The 13,703-nt window shown below is 36.7% G+C and overlaps 1 protein-coding gene across 4 annotated transcripts in view; it reads right to left on the bottom strand.

The window, feature by feature from the left end:
- The window catches only part of LOC122791847 (sodium/potassium-transporting ATPase subunit alpha-2), an 833,979-nt gene that overhangs the window by 165,424 nt on the left and 654,852 nt on the right, over nucleotides 1–13,703 (bottom strand). The gene's annotated exons all lie outside the window — the stretch shown is intronic.

Genomic DNA, 13,703 nt, shown 5'->3' with positions numbered 1-13,703 from the left:
AGGTTACAAAAACAGTAGCACCATCTGAAAATGAATTTCAGAGTATCTGTTATAACTGCTAATAAGGTTTGGGGTAGAGATTTGGCTTAATGGTGACAGTGTTTGCCTCCTAAGCACAAGGTGCAGAGTTTGATTCGCATCTTTGGTCACTGTCTAATCATAAAGGGCCAGGTTTGGCATAATGGTTAAGGCCTTTACCTTAGGGATGAAAGGTACTGGGTTTGATTCTGATCTCTTATTATTATCTGGGCTTGTAATAGTCTACAAACTAATAGCTTAATATTTGTCTATGAATCAAACTAACTCAAACATGTTGCCATTATAAAGTTCTTCTTCCGCCACTTCCGCAGTCTGTATTGCCTTGGTACAAAATGCTGAGGTCATAAGATGTAGTCAACATAGAAGCAAATAATTTTTTTTTTAAACAGGATTATTCATTTGAAACAAAACAAAAGTGTGTTTTAATGATTTTAGAGCCAACAAATGAAAATGATGCATGCATATTTAAGTGCACAGGGGCAGAATTTGAAAAAATGTGTATATTTTTACATCCAAGTTGAGACGGCAACAACACAAAACGGAAAGTACAAAATGGAGTTTTTCGGATACTTTTCTGATGAAACACAGTGGGTCACATTTAAAGGGCACACACACTGTTATTCAGCACCAAGATATATGTGCAATACATTAATGAATGGTATGAGAATATGCCTTTTAATAAAGAATGTTGAAATATTGGAATTATCTCCTGTATACAAAAGTGTTAAGTGACAAACTTGTAAGACCAAATATCTCAAAGCATATTCACAAGTCACATGGATTTACAAATCAGCAAGGTAATTCTTAAGATTCTAAAAACTAGACTCCAGAAATATATAATCCAAGATTTGCCAGATGTACAATCAGATTTTAGAAGAGTGAAAAGTCATCGACATTTTGTGGTTAACAGAAAACACGAGGGAACAGCAGAAATAGTTTACATTTGCCTTATTGGTTATTGTAAAGCCTTTGATAGGTGCATCATTACAAACTCTGGCAGGTTCTTAGAGAAATATGGATACCTGTCAGCTTATTTGTCTGCAGACCAAGTAGCAACAGTTAGAACCAAAGATGGGATAATGAACTGGTTCAATACTGAGAAAGCAGTACAAGAAGGCAGTATATCAGCACCCTTCTTATTTAATTTATATGACAAACCTATTTTGAAAAATGCTGGGTTCAGATTCTAGAGTCAAAACTGCTTGGATAAACAGTAACCTCAGACATGCAGACAACATTACTGGCTAAAAGGGAGGAGATGGACAGTGTGTTGAGGATGGTGAATGTAGAAAGTGTAAAAATGGTTTGCTGCCCAACATTAAAAAAAATCATGATTATGTCATCTATCCCTAACAATTCCTTACTAACAAGTGTGGGAGAAGTGTAGGCAGTGACAGATTTTATTTTGCTGGGCTCAAAGATCTCAGCAGATGGTGGCAACAGACATGAAATTAAAATAAGCTTGCTTCTTAGGAGGAAAGGTGTGGTAAATTGAGATATGTTATTAAACAGCAAAGATGTCAGACATTGTCGATAAAGGTCAGTAAAGTCAAAGACAGGGCTTTCCAGGTAATACCATAATGCTATAAGAGTTGGATTATAAGTAAGGTTGTGCAGTGGAAAAATAATGATTTTGAACTGTTACGTTGGAGAAACCTTTTCAAAATTCCACGGACTGAAAGTAACTAAATTAGTGAAAACTTAAGGCAATTAATCCAGACTGTTCACTAGAAGATGCTAGCAAAACTAAAAGTCAAAGACATTTGTCATGTAGTATGAAGACAGGATTCATTGGAGGAAGCAATTATGCTAGAAGACTTTAAAGAGAAAAAAGAAGACATTTTCAGTCGCCCTTAAAATAGGCCAAACCTGTTGGGATTAACTTAATTGGCAAAACAAAAACATAAGGAAGAATTAATGCAGTTCTGCAGTCCCTTTTTAATTGAAGCTCCAAACTAGAACGTTCGCCTCCTTTCCATATCCTGCCTCTTTATGCACACTGTGGTCATTTATTTGGGGATCTAACCAGGCTGACCTTAACTACATTGGAAGCCCAGGAAGAAAATCTCCAGACATGCAAGATTTTCTAACAGTGTATCAGAATATTATACAGTTTCTCCCAGTCCAGAAATGGGTATACATGTAGAAATAACGATTGCATACTATAATAGTGAAGCAAACGGGTACATGTCTCAGCAATAAATAAGCAGCAAACGAAGAGTTTCATGTATACAGTATGTACACAGTGACAACTCTACTTTGATAAATAACCAGTGTTTTCTGGGACTAGAAACAAGATCTGCATTTATATATACATACATATATATATATATATATATATATATATATATATACATATATATAAGATATATCTTTATGTTGTAAAAAGTACTATTTAAAATTGAAAAAATAATCAGATTATGTTCCAAACAATGACAAAAAAAGCTGAATTCCAAAAGTTTAAACATGGATGGTATGATAGAACAATCTAAAACTTAATTAAAAAAAATCATCATTGTTGGGCAATCTCTAAAAATTATTTATGTTCCAAACGATGACAAGTTCTAAAAAGCTTAATCACAGCTGATATGGGAAAATAATCTAAATGTTAATTAACAAACATGATTGTTGGCTTAAAAAAATGCAGCCAACAGAAATAGTGATAGATATAAGAAAGTGAAATGTCGCCTTAGGAGTCTGATAAGTCTGATTAAGTTTAAATATGAAATAAATTTAACTCTTTACATAAAATATAATAAAAAATAATTTAAGCATGTTACAAACCATAGAAAAGTCTTGAAGACAGGCAACACTTATAATACTGTCTCTGGTGAGAACAATACTGTTGAGTTATTAAGTGGTAATTTCTTCCCTTGATCTGTGTCATTGGGTGAAGGTGCCTCTTTGCAACCCATGGCTGTTAGAACTTTATGCCTGCTGATTACTGAATATATTAGCAGTATTACTCAAGTGATTCTGGGGACCATGGGCCTAGCCATACGCACTTTGAAAGAGACAAATGTATAAATTCTTGCCATCTTTTTCAAGCACTTAATAGTTCTCACTTCTTGAATGATGCGGGGCTTTACATGATAATTCTAGTGTAAATTTGAGTCTGCCTATCCAGTCATCAAGACTAGCTTTAAAGGAAGCCAAAACAGCACTTTGACCTGTAGGGGTACCTTACTCCTTTGGCTGGGAATACATTGATTTAGGAGGCTATCCTTCCAGTAAGTATTGTTTGTTTGCAGGTGTAAATATTGGTCTACAGTGTGGGTGTTTGTAGAACCACTGGTTTTGTGGAGAAATAGGAGATCAAATAGGTCTGGGACTTTCATGGTTTGAAAAGCAAGAGAGAAGCTACCGAGTATAAAGAGAGTCACAGTAATCTGTCAGGATTGTTGAATAATTTAAGGCATTTAATTACCTTGATAAGAAATCTTTGGAGCCTTTCCAGTCACTAATATGCTTAAATTTGTACATACCAAGGTGGCCTTGTAGTCACTCTTTGGTTTGATAAGGGAAATAGTACAGCTGTGTGATGATTTCTTTGGATAGTGAAAATATTCTTTTGGAAATTAATTGGGTCTGATAGAATGATTTCCTGACTATGGTGGAAGTATGCTGTTCAACTGACAAAGACTTGTCCACATAAGCACAAAGTCTCTTAAGAGAATGTCTGTCTTAATAGGAGTATAATTTGTATCGCATGAGGCGGGAGCAGGTTTTTCTGTAAATGCTACTATGACGTTATTTTTTTCATTTATCTTCAGTCCATTTTCACTTCACCAGTTATGTGTATAGTCCAGCTCTTACGGGAGCAGTTTCTTATCAATAGATGAGCAAATAACAATGTCCGATGTGCAGTCATCTGCAAACTTGGTCAACCACACATCTAGAATACTGGTTTGATGTCTGCAAAACAAACGCCAAACAGGAGATGGCCCTGTAAAATAAGACCTAACTCAAAGGCAGGTCTAAATGAGCTAAATGGATATTTTATCAACAAAATTAAAAACACTTTTCCTTGTCTAGCATCTTTGCTTCAAAATACCATTAGAAGCCTGTTATGTCCCTGTGGTATAGCAAGAGGAAACAGTTGTTCTAATTCCAAAAGGCAACAATGCAACCACTGAAGCCTATAAGCCTTACAGACGTCCTATGGAAGGGATTTGAATAGATGTTTTAACCATGATACCTTTCAACTTATGTTTCCATCTTGTTACATGTCCGCATGGATTTACATTGTGGCTGGTTTTGTGTTGGGGAATGTTTTTGAAATATATTGTTAACAATGATCCTAGTCTTGTATAACTACTGCATTGAGTTTTTACAACAATATGTTTGATGCTGTAGGTGAAATGTCGCCGCTCTATTTTATTGTTATATATCTGGATCCTGCAAAGGCTTTTGTTGCCACTTCACATTCTGCTATAATTTACACACTGGGGCGATTTAAATGTTAGCCCATATGTTTATAACTGGATTATAAAGTGGTTGGTGTCCAGAAAATTCAAGGTTGAAGTCCAGAATGCATTTTGCAAAAGAAAAATAGTACAAAGTGATGTGCTTCTAAAGTTCTGAACTAAACCCATTTTATTTAATACAGTTATGTCAAATGCGCTAACTTCTAAATACGTCTAGATGCATAAACTTGCCAATAACTCAAAAACTTGGTGGATTGTAATTTCCCCAGCAGATCAGATATTATTACAAAATTATTTTAATAAACTGCTTTAGTGGACAGCATTGGATTATACAGCATTTAAGTAATATAAAACATTATTTAGTTATATACTTTAAGCAGTAAAATGAGAACTGCCCAGATTCCATCTATTATATTTTACATTCTGCTGATGTGAAAGCTCTTGTGGACAGATCATCAATGTTTGAACCAAATGTTAATGCTAAGGAAGTGTCATCTGGTTATGTTCAATATTTTTTGTACAATCTCATCCAGGTATGTGGACATAATGTTAACTTTATTTAAATCATTGAATACTCCTCATATTGAGTAGGATTTACCATTTGCCTACACAAAGAGATATAAAACTAGGAAGAGCCCAATGGCATTTTACTAAGAGAATAGGTGTCACACATTAGACATAGAAAGCCTTCAACAGATGAACATATATGACAAGAGATATAATATAAACCTTCAGAGGAAATATGTTGTTGATGTATATGTTTTTATAACGAGGTGCTAATAAGTGACACAGGTGTAACTTTAAGAAATTCATCATACAACACAAGAAACATCAAAATGGTGGTGAAAATAGACAAATGTAATACTAATTTAAAGAAGAAATACTTTGGAATTCAAGGTACTATCCTATGGAATCAGTTGTCATTAGCCATGAGACAGATCACTAATATAAGAAATGTTTGAGATTTTACATGATATGTAAGCTGGGAGCAAAATATTTAATCCTACGTATTCATGAAGGCAGGCCTACTGATGACCTTTATAGGCTGTGGAACTGCTAATACACCACATTTAAACATTACAACATTGACAAGTTCATGACTATAGTATATTCAAAGAACAGCAAAATATAAGAATACTAAATGTAGCGTTGTCGCCTCACAGTAAGACGTCCTGTTCGATTCTCAGCTAGAGCGTCTTCTGTGTGGAGACATGCATGAATGAGCGTACCTTCACTGAAGGTTGTGCATCAGGGTCGGCAACTTGGCACGTAAAAATCTACTGCCAATCATTAGTGGACCGGAGTTCCGCTGTGGCGACCCCTAACCGGGAAAAGCTGAAAGACACAACAACAACAACTAAATGTGGCATTCCACCTGGTAAATAAAAGCAAAATACAAACATGCAAAGCATGCCTGGTGACAGTGCAGTAGAATTATAGGATAAATGCACAGCATGAGTTAACAGTGTAGCTGGTTGCTCTAGAAAACATAATGTCCCAGGGTAAGACATTAAAAAACTGTGTCAGTATCCAACAGGCTTTATGGAAAGAGCAGACAGATGAAAGGGATTTTACAGATTAATGTGGGTGTGGAAAGGATTTTTAGAAATGAAATCTACCATCCCACAGAAATGGGGAGATTTGGAAGCAGAAAAAAATAAATAAACAGACTAATCCAAAGACAAGAAAGTCTTGTGTGTCAACCTGTACTGTAGTAATGAACCTGTCATTAGCACATTTACTGTCATGCCGAATAAACTCACCCAGCTGTGATCATGTTACGGACCACCGAAGCAGTCTTGTCACTTACACACAGGGAGAATGCTAATGCAGTCTGCCACCCATGGGGCAACTTAAGCTAAGACCGTGGAGGTAGTTACAACACACCCTGCAGATCTACGATGATAAAACTTACCCATCTCTGAGCATTATATTTAATTTGCAGTACTTGGAAAAGTGTGGTTAAAAGCCAGGTTGCTGTCTCACAAATACTCTTAGTAGAACAATTTTTAAGAAAACTACTCAATGCTAACTTCATACCTGCCCTTTTAATGGCTTACCGTGACAGTTATAGCAGAAGGAAATGCAGTTTGTCAACCATTTTGATAAGGTTTGTTTTAGTTCTGGTCTGATTTGTCTGTTAGGCACAGAGGCTAAAAAAAGTCGATTGATTCCCTAAATAGCTTTACCCCTTTAGTGAAATAGCTCAGTTGCCTATGCACATCACACACAATGTCATTTCCCCTTTGTTTTGAAGCTTTCAATAAAAGAGTGGTAACTGAACAGTCTGCTTTATTGCCAGTTCTAAAGACATTTTTAAAGATAAAAGAGGGATGTGTTCTAAGGCTACCCTGTTCATGTGAAAGGACGCATATGACATGTCGAATAGACCAAAGATTATCTTGGAAAAAATAGTGGTTACAAGAAACAGAGTCTTCCAAAGAGATTATTTTAATGCTGATGAACTAGCTAGCTAAAAAGGAGACAAAGCTAGATTTTGTACATCAAAGATCAAGTCCCAAGGACATGAGCTAGACCTTTGGGTGGCCTCAGGTGGGGGCACTTTCAGAATTGATCACATGCTAAATGGGATGACAAAGTATAATCCAAGGGAGGCGTGACGCAGTAGGTGGCAAAGTGTACCTTAACAGAAAGCCTTTCTCAAACAGTTCTGCCAAGTACCTGAGAAGAGGGGGTCTAAGAACAACTGGTCATTTAATATGATTATTGCTGCATAAACCAGAAAACCTTTTCCATTTAGCCAGGAAGGGCTTCTTATTGCTGGGTTTCCTGGCTTCACACAAAATGTGGATCACTTCTTGGGGGACTCTGTCCCTGAAGGGAACTTGGCTGAGATTATCCTTAGAGTTAGGGTGAGACATTTCAGGTTTGTGTGCACTTTAATCATGTAGTTGATTAGAAGATGTGTTCATTTGTTGAAGTTGACAGGACCAGGATTACCTTAGCCACATAGGGTTATTAGAATGAATCTGAATATGAGTCTTTCCTTTTTTTTTTGTCTTTAAAAGCACCCCTAATAGGTCTGGAATGGGCAAAAAAAAGCATGCATAAGGACCCACCCAAAAAGACATTGAAGATACTAACTGCGCAGGCCTCCTGTACTGGTACCTGAAGAAGAAGCTCTTTAGCTAATTGTTTTCCTGAGAACTAAAGTACACCCCTGTTGAACTCCCCACTTGAGTACTAGGGTCTTGAAAGATTTGCTTGACCAGTGACTACACATGTGTGTAGTAGAAAACAGTCTGACCTGCTGGTCTGCAACTGAAATTTAAGAATATCCTAAAATGTGTTCTTTACATAAGAAGAAAAACTCTTGTTTAAATTTTTCGGAAAATAATTTTAAAAGTGCTTATGTCTTTCTGTATCAAAAGTGTTTTGTGTACATTTCCGCATTTTTCAGCACAGATGGCACTGATTTTATATTGTAGTATTTCACTAGTCGATCTTTCCAGCATGAGATACTGCTTACATTTGTAAAATGTTAATTGATAATACCGTGCTCAGTCTGAAGAAGTCCCGTTTAGACTGAAGAGATGAACGCGTTTTACAATCTTTTCTTTTTCATTCTTCCGTTTTTACAGTTTTTTTTCTTGCTTGTAGTTTTAATCCCTGTGATTAATTTGCAGGTTAGTTTGGATTGTTTACTATTTTCAATGTTTCAGGCAATAAAACCGTCATGCAATGCTTTTCTGCATGAACAAAGGCCATCCTCGGCTTCAAATTTATGTGCTTCACTTCCAGCTTGCTGGGCCAGTGTCCCTAAATTTTCAAGTGGTCTGTACGTGCTCACCATGCATAACTTGTGACCAAGATTTTAGAACTACCTGTGACCACATTTGGCAGCCCTGGACTAACCTTGAGCAGGTGTTGTCACCCCCTGACTGCATTTTTGACGTAAAACTATATGTTTCTTATGTGAAACCTGGCTTAAGGGATCTGTAGGATGGGGACAGAAATGTAACCTACTATTTTAAAAATGGCTTTGCTGTTCTGCACTCCTTTTGGACTACTTAAGCAAAAAATTATGTAGAAGTACTTTATCCTGTAGTAGGAATAGTTTGCCTATTATGGGATCTAGCATCATCCCCCAGAAAAAGGTTTATAGATGTTAATGTCAGATGGGATGATTACAGATTCAAACAGATGCCCAGGTTGGGCAGGCAATGAATGGTATAATAGAGGGACCCAATACAAGGTTTGGATAAGACCATTATTCAGATAGGGATACAGGTGAATTACCCTTTTTCTAAGGTGTAGACACTAGATGTAAGCATTTAGTGACTGTCCCAAGTAGAAAAGGTAGATCTAATGACAGAAGCATAAATCAATAGTGTTTTTTTCCCACCAGAACTTTAGCTAGGTTATTTAGAAATTGTTATCTAGCAACACAGCAGTTCCCCGACTGGGTGCACTCCTCAACTTTGAAGAGGTAAGGAGCAAATAATAAATAAGTACATAAGCAGTCCCTATCAAAGTTTAGGACAAAAAAGAGGATTCTTCTGCTTTCAAAATGAAGCAAGCCACCTGCTACAACTGTAACAAGTGGCTTGCTACCGTTGAAAAGTCACACACAAAGTGCTTCAGTGAAGTCCCTCTGTCCACCTTATTCACATGTGATAACCCTAACTCTGCCACTCCCTCTTACATCAGCCCAACACATTAACCTACCACAAAGCTTTTCCCCCTAAAAGAGTCACTTCAGACCCACTAGGTGTGTCTGTGATAATGTGACATTATTTTGTACAGATATATCTCAGTTCATTGACACTCAAAATATCAAGATCGCACTTCATCAAAGCAGCGGAACAAGGAACGTTTTCCCACGGTACGTAACTTATGCGAGATGGTGAACTTTGCCGTTTTCCCAACTGTAGTGTGATCTCGTTGTTGGTATATTTAGTTAGGGGTGTGTGGGAGGCACAGCCCCCTACCTTGGAGAGTGTGGGGGCATAGCCCCCCACCTGGTGGGTAACAGGTTTAGGTTTTGTTTCTTTTTGGGTAACTGCACTCTTTCAACTTTTGTATATTACTGTCTGTATTGTAATATTGTAATATTGCTTGCATATACTAACTGTTCTTAATTTATATTTTATGTATTGTTATATTGTGGAGCTTTTCTCCCTGGGCCTCCACTGAAAATGGGTTCTTTTAGCCCAGTGGATTTTCCTGGTAAACAAATGCCAATAAATAAATAAATAATAGTTACTTGCTTGTTCCACTGCTTTGATGAAGTGTGATTTTGATATTTTGAATGTTGATGAACTGAGAGTCGAAGAAGTGGGATTTCAACAAAATGAGGTAGATCTATATATATATATATATATATATATATATATATATATATATATATATATATATATATATACACACACACACACACACACACACACACACATATATATTTTATATATATATATACACATTTTTTTTATCGCAACAATCTCACCTCATCAAACCTATCACTGCTTGGTCTTAAAACAAGTCAGCGGATTAGAACTACCCCACTTCTTATCATTTATCCAACTCATTACCACACACAAATTCATTAGTCATCCAGAAAAATCCCCTGCTCTGCAAAAACTGCCTCATCCCTGCCCTAACACTCTAGTCCTCGGATCCCCAAGTAAGTCACTTTTACACATTTCTGAATCAAACCATAGAGTTGGTGACTCTCTTTATTCCAACTATATTTCCAAAATCTTACCTACACAACCTAACTCACTTCTAGAAACTACTTAAGGGCTACCTGAGTAACAACTGGCTTTGCTCATGCTCCAGCCCTGTCTGAATCCCATACTTCCTTAATCACTTCCCAGTCTACAGTCCATCCACTTTATGTCCAACATACATAAATAAATCACTTTTTCCTTATTTTACCCCTTACTTCTCCCCCACACCATCTAGCATATACCCACCATTCCCTTTCTTACACCTTAATACTCTTATTAATCCATCGTTCCCCCTCTTCTTCTTAACCTACCCACCTTTCCTTTCCTTTTACTCTCTATCCCCACACTTTACTCCTACTAGATAAATTATACCTTACTCACTCCTCCTAGTCTGTAAAATTCTTTACTTTTAAGCACCTACATCAGTTGATGCTCCAGTTTTAGTTATATTGTTATAAGTTGATTTATCTGCTCTGTTCATCAGTGTGAAATATTAAAACACTTGCAATCATATTCCTGTATTTTTCTACAAAAGAAATTTAATTTCATGTCCTTCTACAAACATCTCAACTTCTTTACAAACATTACACAAAGTAAATCTTTGTATTTTTAGTACTTCTGTAATTCTTGTAGTATTGTATACTTTGTATTATTGTATTCTTGTATTTTTTGCATTATTGTTAGTTGTAAATTGCTCTGGAGCTTTTCTCCCAAGGTCTCCGCTGAAAATGGGCTCTGTTCCCAATCGGATAAATATATATATATATACATATATATATCTATATCTATATCTATATATATATATATATATATATATATATATATATATATATATATACATATATATACATATACACACACACACACACACACACACACACACACACACGTCTATGTCAAGTGCTTTTAGTATAAAAAGTTGGAGCATTCAGACATTGATAAATATTTGCATCAAAAATATTAAGATACCTATTTTTTGGAATGGCAAGCCCCTCTGAAGCCCCACACACTCCCTGCAACTCATAAATTCCAGCTCTGAGACTGCACTACATTGGAGAAAGGGCATATTTGCTGTCCTCATTGTAGTGCAACCTCACATACAAATACTATCAATGATACATACACACACTCACACACACACACACCACACACACAACACACAGACATTTATATGCACATATATATATATATATATATATATATATATATATATATATATATATATATAGGTGTACTTACCAATCATTTTAGAATCTTAATGTCTATTATTCTAACTTGTCAACTGTTACTTTTGGTAACTATATGTTTGTAGCCATGTACTATGTTTATGTAACTGTGTTGTTATGATGTATGTTTTTGCGTAGCTTTTCTTCCTCGGTCTCCACTGAAAAAGGGCCTCAGCCCAGCTGGACTAACCCGGTCAACAAATGTCAAATATACACACACATACATATATTCAGCTACTTTTCCAGAATCACTGTCTTTATGTCAGCCTAACTCCACATAGGCCAAAAAGTAAATTAGCCCTCTATCTGCAGTTTTACATAAGTTAATGTAATATCTATTTGCAGTTTTACATAAGTTAATGTAATACTTTTTCACACACAACAAGACAAACAAGTCACTGATTGTTTTTTTGAGTTATCCATACCTTCCATAGTTCTGGCTCTACCCACTTAGTTTGCCCCCGCTATGCTCGGGCTCACTCTGCTCCCCTACCCTACCCCTATTTACCATATACACCCCCCACTTTCATTTATTTTATACTCTATGCCCACAGCTACAGCCCAACCCACTGTAGCTAATTATCCAGTCCCATCACCCCACCCTCACAATATCCCTTCCATTTCCCTTTACCACTTCCTCTTACCTGACTATGCTAAGCAGACCAGCATAATTAGCTATCTCTAATCACTCCCTATTATTCCAACCAATACTTAAAGTAAACTAAATAACTTTTATTCAATCTCATCTTAATCTAATGTTACATATCAAAACTCAATATCATACCATGGCTCCTCTCTACATCTTATCCACTTCTCTACCTCATATTTCTAACTTCCTATCAATCACAACTGTATCATTTCCACCCTCTGACTACCAGCATACTTTCTGTACAGCAAAAAGAACCCTCCTTTACTATCACTCTCTCCATCTCTCTTTAATGTCTTCTATACTCAGCTTCACAAGCACAAAGTCTTTACATACACATCTATAGACCCAAACCAAAGTTAAATCTTTATGTCAACACCACTACATCTCAAAATCACTCCCACTCTCAAACACACTTCTTCTTGTTGGGGATATCCACCCCAGAACTGGTCCTGCCTCCATAACAATTTCTTCCACCAACCTATCTGCCACCAGATATGACTGCCTTCCTTCCCCCCGACTACCAAACACCTTGCTATTTATTCAATTAATATACAAAGCTTACCTAACAAAACTTCAGAACTACATTCCTGGATTGCCCTTTACTCTCCACATATGCTAACCTTATCTGAAACTTGGTTAAAACCCCATATCTCCAGCACTAAAATCTTACCCCACCCCGCTACATCTACCGTCAAGACAGAGTCACCAGAAAAGGTGGTGGAGTCACAATCATGTACTCTGAACACCTCAATTTACCACCCCTACCCATAACCCACCCAAAATTTAACCAGCTGAACTACTTATCCTAAACTGACAGCTTTACCCCCCCAAAAGAAATTTGTCATTGCTGCTATCTCTATTCCACCAGGAATCAACATTCCCATCCTCGAATCCATCTTCTCATGGATGTCACTCCATATTCTCTATGAAACCACCATATTAGGTGACATCAATATTGACTGGCAGAACTTTTCCACAACCAGCCCTTCCCTCAACATCAACCTTTATGGCTTGCATTAACTACTTATTACACCCACTCCCTTCAATAAAAATAATAACAATAGTTTCAACCTGGATTGGATCTTAACATCTGACCCTAACCTCTATCAAAACCCTACTACCTTCCCAGACTGCCTAAATGACCACCTTCCTATCCGAGTACATAGACACTCTATTCATGTACCTAAGTTCCATCTCTATAGAGAATGTTGCAACCTCTCCTCTTTTAATAATGACACCTTCAACAACATGCTGAATTCCATAAAATGGTCCATTCTAAAATACACTCCCCTAAATGATGCAGTCCTATATTTCAATCATACTTCTTTTGCCATCCTTGACTCTCTGGCACTTCTTAGAAAAGTAAGAATCAAAACAACCCATACCCCTTGGGTCTCAAAAGACACCCTCACTGTTATGAAAAAAAGAGATAGCACCTGGAAACAATGGATTAAAACAAAATCTACTTCCTTTTACCAAAAATCCAAAGCACTTTGTAGCCTTACAAATAAGCACATTAACAAGGATAAGAAAAAAAAACTATTCTAATGCCCCACTCACCTATAACTGTAACCCAAAAAATCTGGCACTCTATTAGAAAATCCTGCCCCCAGGCATCCCTACCACCCCAACCCCTACCCTGACAAAACTCATCTTGAAATGGCCAGCCTTC

Source organism: Protopterus annectens, chromosome 17.part0, assembly GCF_019279795.1.
Source record: "Protopterus annectens isolate FY-2018-M chromosome 17.part0, PAN1.0, whole genome shotgun sequence".
Lineage (NCBI taxonomy): Eukaryota > Metazoa > Chordata > Ceratodontiformes > Protopteridae > Protopterus > Protopterus annectens.
The sequence above is the reverse complement of the archived record's forward strand: the minus strand, read 5'-3'. Positions and strand labels throughout refer to the sequence as shown.